Source organism: Nomascus leucogenys, chromosome 15 (genome assembly GCF_006542625.1).
Source record: "Nomascus leucogenys isolate Asia chromosome 15, Asia_NLE_v1, whole genome shotgun sequence".
NCBI lineage: Eukaryota > Metazoa > Chordata > Mammalia > Primates > Hylobatidae > Nomascus > Nomascus leucogenys.
This window is the reverse complement of record NC_044395.1, coordinates 12,351,654-12,365,912: the sequence shown is the minus strand read 5'-3', so window position 1 is coordinate 12,365,912 and position 14,259 is coordinate 12,351,654. Positions and strand designations below refer to the sequence as shown.

The 14,259-nt window shown below is 40.2% G+C and overlaps 1 non-coding gene and 1 pseudogene across 1 annotated transcript; both read left to right on the top strand.

Moving 5' to 3' along the window:
- The first annotated feature begins 3,135 nt into the window (after positions 1-3,135).
- On the top strand, positions 3,136-3,254 carry LOC115830559 (annotated as a pseudogene).
- Positions 3,255-5,377: 2,123 nt separating this feature from the next.
- LOC115830558 lies at positions 5,378-5,503 on the top strand. Its single transcript, XR_004026108.1, has one exon. It is a non-coding gene; the product is annotated as a U4atac minor spliceosomal RNA (small nuclear RNA).
- The last annotated feature ends 8,756 nt before the right edge of the window (positions 5,504-14,259 follow it).

Sequence of the window (14,259 nt, the reverse complement as noted above, 5' to 3'; positions counted from 1 at the left end):
GAGTGCAATGGCATAATCTCAGCTCACTGCAACCTCCACCTTCCAGGTTCAAGCGATTCTCCTGCCTCAGCCTCCCGAGTAGCTGGCGATTAGGCACCTGCCACCACCCCCGGCTAATTTTTGTATTTTTAGTAGAGACGGGTTTTCACCATGTTGGCCAGGCTGGTCTTGAACTCGTGACCTCAGCTGATCCGCCTGCCTCAGCCTCCCAAAGTGCTGGGATTACAGGCATGAGCCACCATGCCCAGCCCTATCTTTGTTTTTATTGCATTTGGCTTTTGGGTTCCTGGTCATGAAATCCTTGCCTAAGCCAATGGCTAGAAGGGTTTTTCTGATGTTATCTTCTAGAATTTTTATAGTTTCAGGTCTTAGATTTAAGTCCTTGATCTATCTTGAGTTGATTTTTGTATGAGGTGAGAGATGAGGATCCAGTTTCATTCTCGTACGTGTGGCTTGCCAATTATCCCAGCACTATTTGTTGAATAGGGCATCGTTTCCCCACTTTATGTTTTTGTTTGCTTTGTTGAAGATCAGTTGGCTGTAAGCATTTGGGTTTATTTCTGGGTTCTCTATTCTGTTCCATTGGTCTATGTTCCTATTTTTATACCAGTACCATGCTGTTTTGGTGACTATGGCCTTATGGTACAGTTTAAAATCAGGTAATGTGATGCCTCCAGATTTGTTCTTTTTGCTCAGTCGTGCTTGGGCTAGGCAGGCTCTTTTTTGGTTCCATATGAATTTTAGAATTGTTTTTTCTAGTTCTGTGAAGAATGAGAGTGGTATTTTGATGGTAATTGCCTTGAATTTGTAGATTGCTTTTGGCAGTATGGTTGAAAATAATATTTAAATTGGACCTTGGGTAATGAATAGGGTGGTAAATAAAAGATATCTGACTTCTGTATCTTTTATACAATGTAAACACTTAATAAATACTAACAATGGGATCGGCCAAAAACATGCTAAGAAAAAACAGAATGGAAGAGTAAACTTGGGAACCGTGCAAATGAGGATCACCAGGGAAATGTATAAAAGAAAGAAGAATGGAATTAAAGTTGTTTTAAAAAAAGAAAGGAATAACTGTATTCCTAGAGGAAATGATTTTATTAACCAGGGAAAAGCACTGGAAAGAGCAGTTTGGGAAAGTTTCCTTAGAATCCCGGGGAGGATAAAGCATCTAATTTTGGAAGTTGGAAACAGCATATTATCCAAGGTTCTCTAATTTGGACTAATGAAAGCAAATTCAAAGTATAAGAAAAAAAGTGAAGATGTGGTGTTTGTTATATGAGTGATGTGGTATCTCAGAGAATTCAAAAGAAGGGATAGAGCTGGATCTCAGGAAGAGATTGGAAGTATGAACTGGAAAATTGTTAGGAAGCCAAGTCTGACTCTACCTCTCTATCTCTCATCCCTGCCTTTCTGCATCGAACTTCTCCCTTTGCTAATCAACTTTCTCTGCTTCTCAGTTCACATGTTGGAATGTGGGTGAAAAACAGCTTGGGAGTTTGGGTGCTCCAATTCCTGCTCCACACGTTCTTACTACATGATTTCTGAAACCAGATTCCAAATTAAAAGGCAAGAAAATGCAATAGACTTGCTGTGGGTCAGCTGTCCACCTATGGCACAATAACATGGCTGGGAGACAAGGCACGTGATGGTAGAAATTAGACAAGCAGGGCAGAATGTAGATAGCTTTTTAGATAGTAAATCTATTCTAATGGCTTGTGGATTGGACATATATTCCATATATCCAGCATATATCCAGAATATGCTCTGAAATTGTGCCTTTGACCTGAAACCAAGCTTGTACCTGGAACCTATCACAACAGGTATCATTTCCTTAAAGAATGGAAGACTATAATCCTCTGGATATATACCCAGTAATGGGATCGCTGGGTCAAATAGTATTTCTAGTTCTAGATCCTTGAGGAATCACCACATGGTCTTCCACAATGGTTGAACTAGTTTACACTCCCACCAACAGTGTAAAAGCATTCCTATTTCTCCACATCCTTTCCAGCATCTGTTGTTTCCTGACTTTTTAATAATCGCCATTCTAACTGGCGTGAGATGGTATCTCATTGTGGTTTTGATTTGCATTTCTCTGATGACCAGTGATGATGAGCATTTTTTCATGTGTCTGTTGGCTGCATAAATGTCTTCTTTTGAGATGTGTCTGTTCATATCCTTTGCCTACTTTTTGATGGGGTCGTTTGTTTTTTTTCTTGTAAATTTGTTTAATTTATTTATAGATTCTGGATAGTGGCACATACACACCATGGAATACTATGTAGCCATAAAGAGAATGAGTTCATGTCCTTTGCAGGGACATGGATGCAGCTGGAAACCATCATTCTGAGCAAACTATCACAAGGACAGAAAACCAAACACCACAAGTTCTCATTCGTAGGTGGGAATTGAACAATGAGAACACTTGGACACAAGCCAGGGAACATCACACCCCGGGGCCTGTCATGGGGTAGAAGGCAGGGGGAGGGATAGCATTAGGAGAAACACCTAATGTAAATGACGAGTTAATGGGTGCAGCAAACCAACATGGCACATGTATACCTATGTAACAAACCTGCACGTTGTGCACATGTACCCTAGAACTTAAAGTATAATAATTTAAAAAAAAAAAAGAGTGGAAGACTAAGAGTTGGAAGACTGAGAACCAGCTGAACCACAGGATTAAATCAGGTGAAAGTAGGAGAAAAAAGACTTGTTATGATCTCAGCAAAATTGGCCCCTGAAGCCATGCTAAGCACCTATAATTTGTTTCGCTGACATTGATCAGATTGAGAAAGAGCAGCTGATAGCAGTCGAGACAGCAGGGCCAGATTTAGGGTGAGCTGAGTGAGGTAGGGTCATGTGAATGCATGGTAAAATTCTCTATCTTTATATATTGTTGATATTTTGTTCATCGTGGATAGTTGTGTGAATTTCTACTTTTAAAATATTGCATAAAGGTATTATTTATCTTGATTTCCAAAGTCTTGGTGCCTCCTTAAGTTTCGCACCTGGGGCACGTGCCTCACTCACTTCATTCTCATCCACCACTCAGCTATACAGTTGGAAAAGCATGTGATGATATGGACAGCACCTAATGTAAAGAGAAGCTTGAAAGAGTTTTGAAAAGTCAACTTAAGGTTTATTACTGTCCAATGAGTGCACAGTGAGGGCACTACTGCTAACGCCTACACAAGACACCCACATCAACTAGAGCTTTGCTTTACTTTGGTGCAATTTTTGGAAAAACGAAAACCTGATTTTCCACAATAAAGAAAATAAAACAATAAATAAAATTTTAAACAAAGATTTATAGAGCTAAAAGTATAAAATGCCTAAGTAAAACATAAGACAAAATCTTTGTGATCTTGAGTTAAGCAAAGATTTTTTATATAGGACAAAAAAATTATGAACTATAAAAGAAAAACCTGATACCTTGAAATTTATCAAAATTTAAAACTGCTTTTCAGAAGACACTGTAAGAAAATTAGTAGACAAGCTACATACTAGGAGAAAATATTGCCAAAACTTATACCTGATAAAGAACATATTTAGAATATATAAAGAACTCTCAAAATTCAATAAGACAATCCATTAGTAAAAAGTGCAAAATATTTGAATATACATCTCACCAAATAAAATATATAAGTCAAGTAAGCACTGAAAAAGAGGCTCAACATGATTAGTCAAGATTGGAATCAACAGAAACATTTTTTTTAAAAAAACCTCGAACTCTATGGCAATAACACAAGAGTAGTTAATATAGAGAAACCTTTGCTCGTATGTGGCTCTGGTGTTTTGTCAAAAGTAAACTGACTGATCATCTATATAGAAAATCCCAAATAATCTGCAGGAAATTTGCGAGGACTAGTAAGTGAATTTAGCAAGGCTGCAGGACACAAGGTGTTGTGGGTTGAATTGTGTCTCCCCAAAATCTATGTTCAAGTCCTCACCTCCAGTACCTGTGAATGTGACCTTATTTGAAAATAGGGACTTTGCAGATGTAATGAGTTAAGATGAAGACTTACTAGACCAAGGTGAGTCTTTAATTCGGGGACTGCTGTTTTTTCAAGAAGAGGGAAATTTGGACACAGAGACTAATCCAGAGAGAGAATGCCATGTAGCAGTAGAGGCAGAGACTGGAATGACGCAGCTACAAGACAGGACCGTCAGGGATTGCCGACAACCACCAGAGGGTAGGAGAGAGGCATGGGACACGCTTCCTTCAGAGCCTCCAGAAAGAACCACATTTGCTGGCACTTTGATTCTGGACTTCCAGCCTTTCAGAACTGTGAAAGAATAAATTTATGTTGTTTTAAGCCCTCCAGTTTGTGATAGCAGCCCTAGAAATTATAAGGTCAACATATAAAAGTCATTTGTGTTTCTAAATAGTAGCAATGAATAACTGAAAACTAAAATTTTTAAACGTTATTTAAAATAGCCTAGAAACTATAAAATATTTCACGGTATATCTAACAAAGTGTGTCCAAAGTTCATGCACTGAAGACTACAAAATATTACTGAAAGGTATTAAAGAGGATTGAAGTCAATGGAAAGATATATTGTGTACATGGATCAGAAGGCCCAGTATTGTTAAGAGGCAATTCTACCGAAATTGATCTATAGGTTTAATGCAATCCCATGCAAAATTCCAGCAAGGTTTTAGAAATTGACAAGCTGACTCTAACATTTATATGGAAATGCAAAGGACCTACGATAAACAGTTTTGGAAAAGAAAAATAATTTGGAAGAATTATATCACCTGACTTCCAGTCTTACTACAAAGCTACAGTAATCAGTCAGTATGGTAGATTATTGGCATAAGCGTAGACATATCGATCTATGGGAACAGTAATAGACCTACACATATACAGTCAATTGATTTGCACTGAAGGAACCAAGTTATTTCACTGGAGATAGGATAGTATTTTAAAGCCAAAAGCCACTAAAACGATTGATATCCACATGAAAAAAAAAAAAAACTTCAACCTTTACCTTGCACTCTACACAAAAATTACCTTGAAATGGATTATAGCCATGAATTTAAAGATTTATAGAGCTGGCCTGGTGCGGTGGCTCACGCCTGTAATCCCAGCACTTTGGAAGGCTGAGGCGGGTGGATCACGAGGTCAGGAGATGAAGACCATCCTGGCTAACACAGTGAAACCCCGTCTCTACTAAAAACAAAAAAATACAAAAAATTAGCCGGGTGCGGTGGCCGACGCCTGTAGTCCCAGCTACTCGGGAGGCGGAGGCAGGAGAAGGGCGTGAACCTGGGTGGCGGAGGTTGCAGTGAGCTGAGATCGTGCCACTGCACTCCAGCCTGGGCGAGACTCCGTCTCAAAAAAAAAAAAAAAGATTTATAGAGCTAACCATTCTTTCCTTGGGGTTGCGCTACTGTCCAATGAGTGCATGGTGAGGGCACTACTGCTAACACCTACACAACACACCTACATCAACCAGAGCTTTGCTTTACTTTGGTGCAATTTTTGGAAAAATGAAAACCCGATTTTCCACGACAATAAAAATAAATAAATAAAATTTAAAAATAATTTATCTAAATCTATAAAATGCCTAAAGTAAAACAAGATAAAATCTTCATGATCTTGAGTTGAGCAAAGATTTTTTTGTATAGGACAAAAACTTAAGAACTATAAAAGAAAAAACTGATAACTTGAAATTTATCAAAATTTAAAACTTCTGCTTTTCAAAAGACACCATAAGAAAATTAGTAGACAAGCTACATACTGGGAGAAAATATTAGCAAAACTTATATCTGATAAATAACATATTTAGAATATATAGAGAACTCTCAAAATTCAGTAAGAAAATCCATTAGTAAAAAGTGCAAAATATTTGAATATACATCTCACCAAAGAAAATACACATGTCGTAGGGTGGAGCCAAGATGGCCGAATGGGAACAGCTCCGGTCTCCAGCTCCCAGCCCCAGCGACACAGAAGACGGGTGATTTCTGCATTTCTGCTTGAGGTACCGGTTTCATCTCACTAGGGAGTGCCTAACAGTGGGTGCAGGACAGTCGGTGAAGCGCACTGTGCGCGAGCCGAAGCAGGGCGAGGCATTGCCTCACTCGGGAAGCACAAGGGGTCAGGGAGTTCCCTTTCCTAGTCAAAGAAAGGGGAAGCAGACGGCACCTGGAATATCGGGTCAGTCCCATCCTAATACTGCGCTTTTCCAACGGGCCTGGAAAACGGCACACTAGGAGATTGTGTCCCGCACCTGGCTCGGAGGGTCCTATGCCCACGGAGTCTCGCTGATTGCTAGCACAGCAGTCTGAGATCAAGCTGCGAGGCGGCAGCGAGGCTGGGGGAGGGGCGCCCGCCATTGCCCAGGCTTGCTTAGGTAAACAAAGCAGCCAGGAAGCTCGAACTGGGTGGAGCCCACCACAGCTCAAGGAGGCCTGCCTGCCTCTGTAGGCTCCACCTCTGGGGGCAGGGCACAGACAAACAAAAACTCTGCAAGAACTTCCACAGACTTAAATGTCCCTGTCTGACTGACAGCTTTGAAGAGAGTAGTGGTTATCCCAGCACCCAGCTGGAGATCTGAGAACAGACAGACTGCCTCCTAAAGTGGGTCCCTCACCCCTGAGCAGCCTAACTGGGAGGCACCCCCGCAGTAGGGACAGACTGACACCTCATTCAACCCGGTACTTCTCTGAGACAAAACTTTCAGAGGAACTATCAGACAGCTGAATTTGTGGTCTCACGAAAATCCGCTGTTCTGCAGCCACCGCTGCTGACACCCAGCCAAACAGGGTCTGGAGTGCACCTCTAGTAAACTCCAACAGACCTGCAGCTGAGGGTCCTGTCTGGTAGAAGGAAAACTAACAAACAGAAAGGACATCCACACCAAAAACCCATCTGTACATCACCATCATCAAAGACAAAAAGTAGATAAAACCACAAAGATGGGGAAAAAACAGACCAAAAAAACTGGAAACTCTAAAAAACAGAGCACCTCTCCTCCTCCAAAGGAACGCAGTTCCTCACCAGCAACGGAACAAAGCTGGATAGAGGATGACTTTGATGAGTTGAGAGAAGAAGGCTTCAGACGATCAAACTACTCTGAGCTACAAGAGGAAATTCAAAACAACAGCAAAGAAGTTAAAAACTTTGAAAAAAAATTAGAAGAATGGATAACTAGAATAACCAATGGAGAGAAGGGCTTCAAGGAGCTGATGGAGCTGAAAGCCAAGTTTCGAGAACTACGCGAAGATTGCAGAAGCCTCAGTAGCAGATGTGATCAACTGGAAGAAAGGGTATCGCTGATGGAAGATGAAATGAATGAAATGAAGAGAGAAGGGAAGTTTAGAGAAAAAAGGATAAAAAGAAATGAACAAAGCCTCCAAGAAATTTGGGACTATGTGAAAAGACCAAACCTACGTCTGATTGGTGTACCTGAAAATGATGGGGAGAATGGAACCAAGTTGGAAAACACTCTACAAGATATTATCCAGGAGAACTTCCCCAATCTAGCAAGGCAGGCCAGCATTCAGATTCAGGAAATACAGAGAACGCCACAAAGATACTCCTCGAGAAGGGCAACTCCAAGACACATTATTGTCAGATTCACCAAAGTTGAAATGAAAGAAAAAATGTTAAGGGCAGCCAGAGAGAAAGGTCGGGTTACCCACAAAGGGAAGCCCATCAGACTAACAGCTGATCTCTCAGCAGAAACTCTACAAGCCAGAAGAGAGTGGGGGCCGATATTCAACATTCTTAAAGAAAAGAATTTTCAACCCAGAATCTCCTATCCCGCCAAACTAAGCTTCATAAGTGAAGGAGAAATAAAACACTTTACAGACAAGCAAATGCTGAGTGATTTTGTCACCACCAGGCCTGCCCTAAAAGAGCTCCTGAAGGAAGCACTAAACATGGAAAGGAACAACCGGTACCAGCCACTGCAAAAACATGCCAAATTGTAAAGACCATCGAGACTAGGAAGAAACTATAGCAACTAACGAACAAAATAACCAACTAACATCATAATGACAGGATCAGATTCACACATAACAATATTAACGTTAAATGTAAATGGGCTAAATGCTCCAATCAAAAGACACAGACTGGCAAACTGGATAAGGAGTCAGGACCCATCAGTGTGCTGTATTCAGGAAACCCATCTCACGTGCAGAGACACACATAGACTCAAAATAAAGGGATGGAGGAAGATCTATCAAGCAACTGGAAAACAAAAAAAGGCAGGGGTTGCAATCCTAGTCTCTGATAAAATAGACTTTAAACCAACAAAGATCAAAAGAGACAAAGAAGGCCATTACATAATGGTAAAGGGATCAATTCAACAAGAAGAGCTAACTATCCTAAATATATATGCACCCAACACAGGAGCACCCAGATTCATAAAGCAAGTCCTGAGTGACCTACAAAGGGACTTAAACTCCCACACAATAATAATGGGAGATTTTAACACCCCACTGTCAGCATTAGACAGATCAATGAGACAGGAAATTAACAAGGATATCCAGGAATTGAACTCAGCTCTACATAAAGTGGACCTAATAGACATCTACAGAACTCTCCACCCCAAGTCAACAGAATATACATTTTTTTCAGCACCACACCACACCTATTCCAAAATTGACCACATAGTTGGAAGTAAAGCTCTCCTCAGCAAATGTAAAAGAACAGAAATTATAACAAACTGTCTCTCAGACCACAGTGCAATCAAACTAGAACTCAGGATTAAGAAACTCACTCAAAACCGCTCTACTACATGGAAACTGAACAACCTGCTCCTGAATGACTATTGGGTACATAATGAAATGAAGGCAGAAATAAAGATGTTCTTTGAAACCAACGAGAACAAAGACACAACATACCAGAATCTCTGGGACACATTCAAAGCAGTGTGTAGAGGGAAATTTATAGCACTAAATGCCCACAAGAGAAAGCAGGAAAGATCCAAAATTGACTCCCTAACATCACAATTAAAAGAACTAGAAAAGCAAGAGCAAACACATTCAAAAGCTAGCAGAAGGCTAGAAATAACTACAATCAGAGCAGAACTGAAGGAAATAGAGACACAAAAAACCCTTCAAAAAATTAATGAATCCAGGAGCTGGTTTTTTGAAAAGATCAACAAAATTGATGGACTGCTAGCAAGACTAATAAAGAAGAAAAGAGAGAAGAATCAAATAGATGCAATAAAAAACGAAAAAGGGGATATCACCACCGATCCCACAGAAATACAATCTACCATCAGAGAATACTACAAACACCTCTATGCAAATAAACTAGAAAATCTAGAAGAAATGGATAAATTCCTCGACAAATACACCCTCCCAAGACTAAACCAGGAAGAAGTTGAATCTCTGAATAGACCAATAACAGGTTCTGAAATTGTGGCAATAATCAATAGCTTACCAACCAAAAAGAGTCCAGGACCTGATGGATTCACAGCTGAATTCTACCAGAGGTACAAGGAGGAACTGGTACCATTCCTTCTGAAACTATTCCAATCGATAGAAAAAGAGGGAATCCTCCCTAACACATTTTATGAAGCCAGCATCGTCCTGATACCAAAACCTGGCAGAGACATAACCAAAAAAGAGAATTTCAGACCAATATCCTTGATGAACATTGATGCAAAAATCCTCAATAAAATACTGGCAAACCGAATCCAGCAGCACATCAAAAAGCTTATCCACCATGATCAAGTGGGCTTCATCCCTGGGATGCAAGGCTGGTTCAATACGCAAATCAATAAATGTAATCCAGCATATAAACAGAACCAAAGACAAAAACCACATGATTCTCTCAATAGATGCAGAAAAGGCCTTTGACAAAATTCAACAACCCTTCATGCTAAAAACTCTCAATAAATTAGGTATTGATGGGACGTATCTCAAAATAATAAGAGCTATCTATGACAAACCCACAGCCAATATCATACTGAATGGGCAAAAACTGGAAGCATTCCCTCTGAAAAATGGCACAAGACAGGGATGCCCTCTCTCACCGCTCCTATTCAACATAGTGCTGGAAGTTCTGGCCAGAGCAATCAGGCAGGAGAAGGAAATAAAAGGTATTCAATTAGGAAAAGAGGAAGTCAAATTGTCCCTGTTTGCAGATGACATGATTGTATATCTAGAAAACCCCATTGTCTCAGCCCAAAATCTCCTTAAGCTGATTAGCAACTTCAGCGAACTCTCAGGATACAAAATTAATGTACAAAAATCACAAGCATTCTTGTACACCAATAACAGACAAACAGAGAGCCAAATCATGAGTGAACTCCCATTCACAATTGCTTCAAAGAGAATAAAATACCTAGGAATCCAACTTACAAGGGATGTGAAGGACCTCTTCAAGGAGAACTACAAACCACTGCTCAATGAAATAAAAGAGGATACAAACAAATGGAAGAACATTCCATGCTCATGGGTTGGAAGAATCAATATCGTGAAAATGGCCATACTGCCCAAGGTAATTTATAGATTCAATGCCATCCCCATCAAGCTACCAATGACTTTCTTCACAGAATTGGAAAAAACTACTTGAAAGTTCATATGGAACCAAAAAAGAGCCCGCATCGCCAAGTCAATCCTAAGCCAAAAGAACAAAGCTGGAGGCATCACGCTACCTGACTTTAAACTATACTACAAGGCTACAGTAACCAAAACAGCATGGTACTGGTACCACAACAGAGACATAGATCAATGGAACAGAACAGAGCCCTCAGAAATGATGCTGCATAGCTACAACTATCTGATCTTTGACAAACCTGACAAAAACAAGAAATGGGGAAAGGATTCCCTATTTAATAAATGGTGCTGGGAAAACTGGCTAGCCATATGTAGAAAGCTGCAACTGGATCCCTTCCTTACACCTTATACAAAAATTAATTCAAGATGGATTAAAGACTTATATGTTAGACCTAAAACCATTAAAATCCTACAAGAAAACCTAGGCAATACCATTCAGGACATAGGCGTGGGCAAGGACTTCATGTCTAAAACACCAAAAGCAATGGCAACAAAAGCCAAAATTGACAAATGGGATCTCATTAAACTTAAGAGCTTCTGCACAGCAAAAGCAACTATCATCAGAGTGAACAGGCAACCTACAGAATGGGAGAAAATTTTTGCAACCTACTCATCTGACAAAGGGCTAATATCCAGAATCTACAATGAACTCAAACAAATTTACAAGAAAAAAACAAACAACCCCATCAAAAAGTGGGCAGAGGACATGAACAGACACTTCTCAAAAGAAGACATTTATGCAGCCAGAAAACACATGAAGAAATGCTCATCATCACTGGCCATCAGAGAAATGCAAATCAAAACCACAGTGAGATACCATCTCACACCAGTTAGAATGGCCATCATTAAAAAATCAGGAAACAACAGGTGCTGGAGAGGATGTAGAGAAATAGGAACACTTTTACACTGTTGGTGGGACTGTAAACTAGTTCAACCATTGTGGAAGTCAGTGTGGCGATTCCTCAGGGATCTCGAACTAGAAATACCATTTGACCCAGCCATCCCATTACTGGGTATATACCCAAAGGACTATAAATCATGCTGCTATAAAGACACATGCACACGTATGTTTATTGCGGCACTATTCACAATAGCAAAGAGTTGGAACCAACCCAAATGTCCAACAACGATAGACTGGATTAAGAAAATGTGGCACATATACACCATGGAATACTATGCAGCCATAAAAAATGATGAGTTCCTGTCCTTTGTAGGGACATGGATGAAACTGGAAAACATCATTCTCAGTAAACTATCGCAAGGACAAAAAACCAAACACCGCATGTTCTCTCTCATAGGTGGGAATTGAACAATGAGAACTCATGGACACAGGAAGGGGAACATCACACTCCAGGGACTGTTGTGGGGTGGGGGGAGGGGGGAGGGACAGCATTAGGAGATACACCTAATGCTAAATGACGAGTTAATGGGTGCAGGAAATCAACATGGCACATGGATACATATGTAACAAACCTGCACATTGTGCACATGTACCCTAAAACCCTAAAGTATAATAAAAAAATAATAATAATTAAAAAAAAAAAAAAAAAGAAAATACACGTGTCAAATAAGCACCAAAAAAGGGGCTTAACATGATTACTCATTAGAGGAATGTAAGTTAAAGTCATAATGAAATGCCATTATACACAGCTAATTATTTATTTATTTATTTATTTATTTATTTATTTATTTGAGATGGAGTCGTGCTCTGTTGCCCAGGCTGGAGTGCAGTGGCAATCTCAGCTCACCGCAACCTCCGCCTCCGTGTTCAAGCCATTCTCCTGCCTCACCTTCGCGAGTAGCTGAGATTACAGGCATGCACCACCATGCCTGGCTAATTTTTGTATGTTTAGTAGAGAAGAGGTTTCGCCATGTTGGCCAGGCTGGTCTCAATCTCCTGACTTCAGGTGATCCACCCGCCTCGGCCTCCCAAAGTTCTGGAATTGCAGGCATGAGCCACCGCACCCGGTCTACACAGCTAAAATTTAAAAGACTGACAATACCAAGTAGTGGCAAGGATACAGAGAAATTGGAATTTTTATGCTTTGCTGGTGAGAATGCAAAATGGCACAGCTGCTTTGGGTAACAGTGTGGCAGTTTCTGATGAAGTTAAACATATACTTACCACATGACCCAGCAGTCCCATTCCTGGGACTACAGAGAAATGAAAATATATATCCATGTAAAGACCTGCATGCGGCTGGGCGCAGTGGCTCACACCTGTAAGCACTTTGGTAGGCTGAGGCGGGTGGATTACCTGAGGTCAGGAGTTCGAGACCAGCCTGGCCAACATGGTGAAACCCCATCTCTACGAAAAATACAAAAATTAGCTGGATGTGGTGGCACACACCTGTAATCCCAGCCACTCGGGAGGCTGAGGCAGGAGAATTGCTTGAGCCTGGGAGACGGAGGTTGCAGTGAGCCGAGATCATGCCACTGCACTCCAGCCTGGCCAACAGAGTGAGACTCTGTCTCAAAAAAAAAAAAAAAGACCTGCATACAAATGTTTATAGAAACTTTATTCTTAGCAAAAATTGGAAATAACTCATATGTGAATCCAGTAGTGAATTAATAAACAAATTATTGTACATCCCTACAGTGGAATACTACTCAGTAATAAAAAGAAACAAATTACTGATAAATGAAACAACAGGGGCAAATCTCAAAAGCATCAGGCTAAATGAAAGAAGCCAGATTTGATTTACATAGCATTCTGGAAAAAAAACTATAGTGACAAAAAGCAGATCATTGACTGAGGATAGGAATGAAAGTAGGATATTTACTGCAAAGGATAATTAAGGAAGTTTTAGGAATAATGAAAATGACACTGACAGTGGTTATGTGACTGTACACACTCATCAAAGCTCATTGAACCATATCCTTATAAAGAATTAATTTTGTTTTATGTAAATGATACAATACAACTTATAGAAAACTGACTAAAATGACCATGAAATGAACTGAATAAGTTCTTTGAACCAACTGCGAACTTAAAAACTGTTAAAGAGCTAATTATTTTACTCTGCAATCACAAAATAAGCACAAGGCTAAGAGCAGTCTCATAATTTTTATAAATTAATGTGATGCAAATTTTTCTATTGTATATAGACCTGTACACTGGGCATAATCTGTGCATTAATTAAAAATCTTATAACCAATCTGACCTGACCTCCTCCTGATCCAAAGGCTGTGGGATCCAAGAACACAGATGCTAAGAACTCACAGCTAACCCACTCCGAGCTGTATCCATTCTCCTCTTCTCAGACCTGGGCATCAACCCAGGAAAAGTACACAAAGAGGAAAACATAATGAGGAAGGGTTGATTTTATTTCCAGCAGATTCGCTCTCTGATTTCTTTTGGAGAGTGGCTGATCTGACCCCTATTGGTGTGGTTTTTCAACACTGTCTACAAAACTTGGCATCTCTCTTAGCAGTCAGTTCTCCAGGTCAGAATGGGGGACTATTTTTCTTTAACAGATCATTGACCCAGATTAAAAATCAGTTATAGACCAGACACCAAGTAGGCCTCCTGGTGGAGATGAGCCTTGAGCCAGGTTCTGAAGGAAGATTGGAACATGAGTTGGCAGAGAGAAAAGGGAAGGAAATCACCAAAAGCAGGGGACAAACAAGAGAACAGTGAACAGGTCTGCCTGACTGGTTCGATAGAATCTTCTTTTGGAAAGTGCGACAGTATCCCACAGAGTCTACTCACCCATGAAAACCACAGA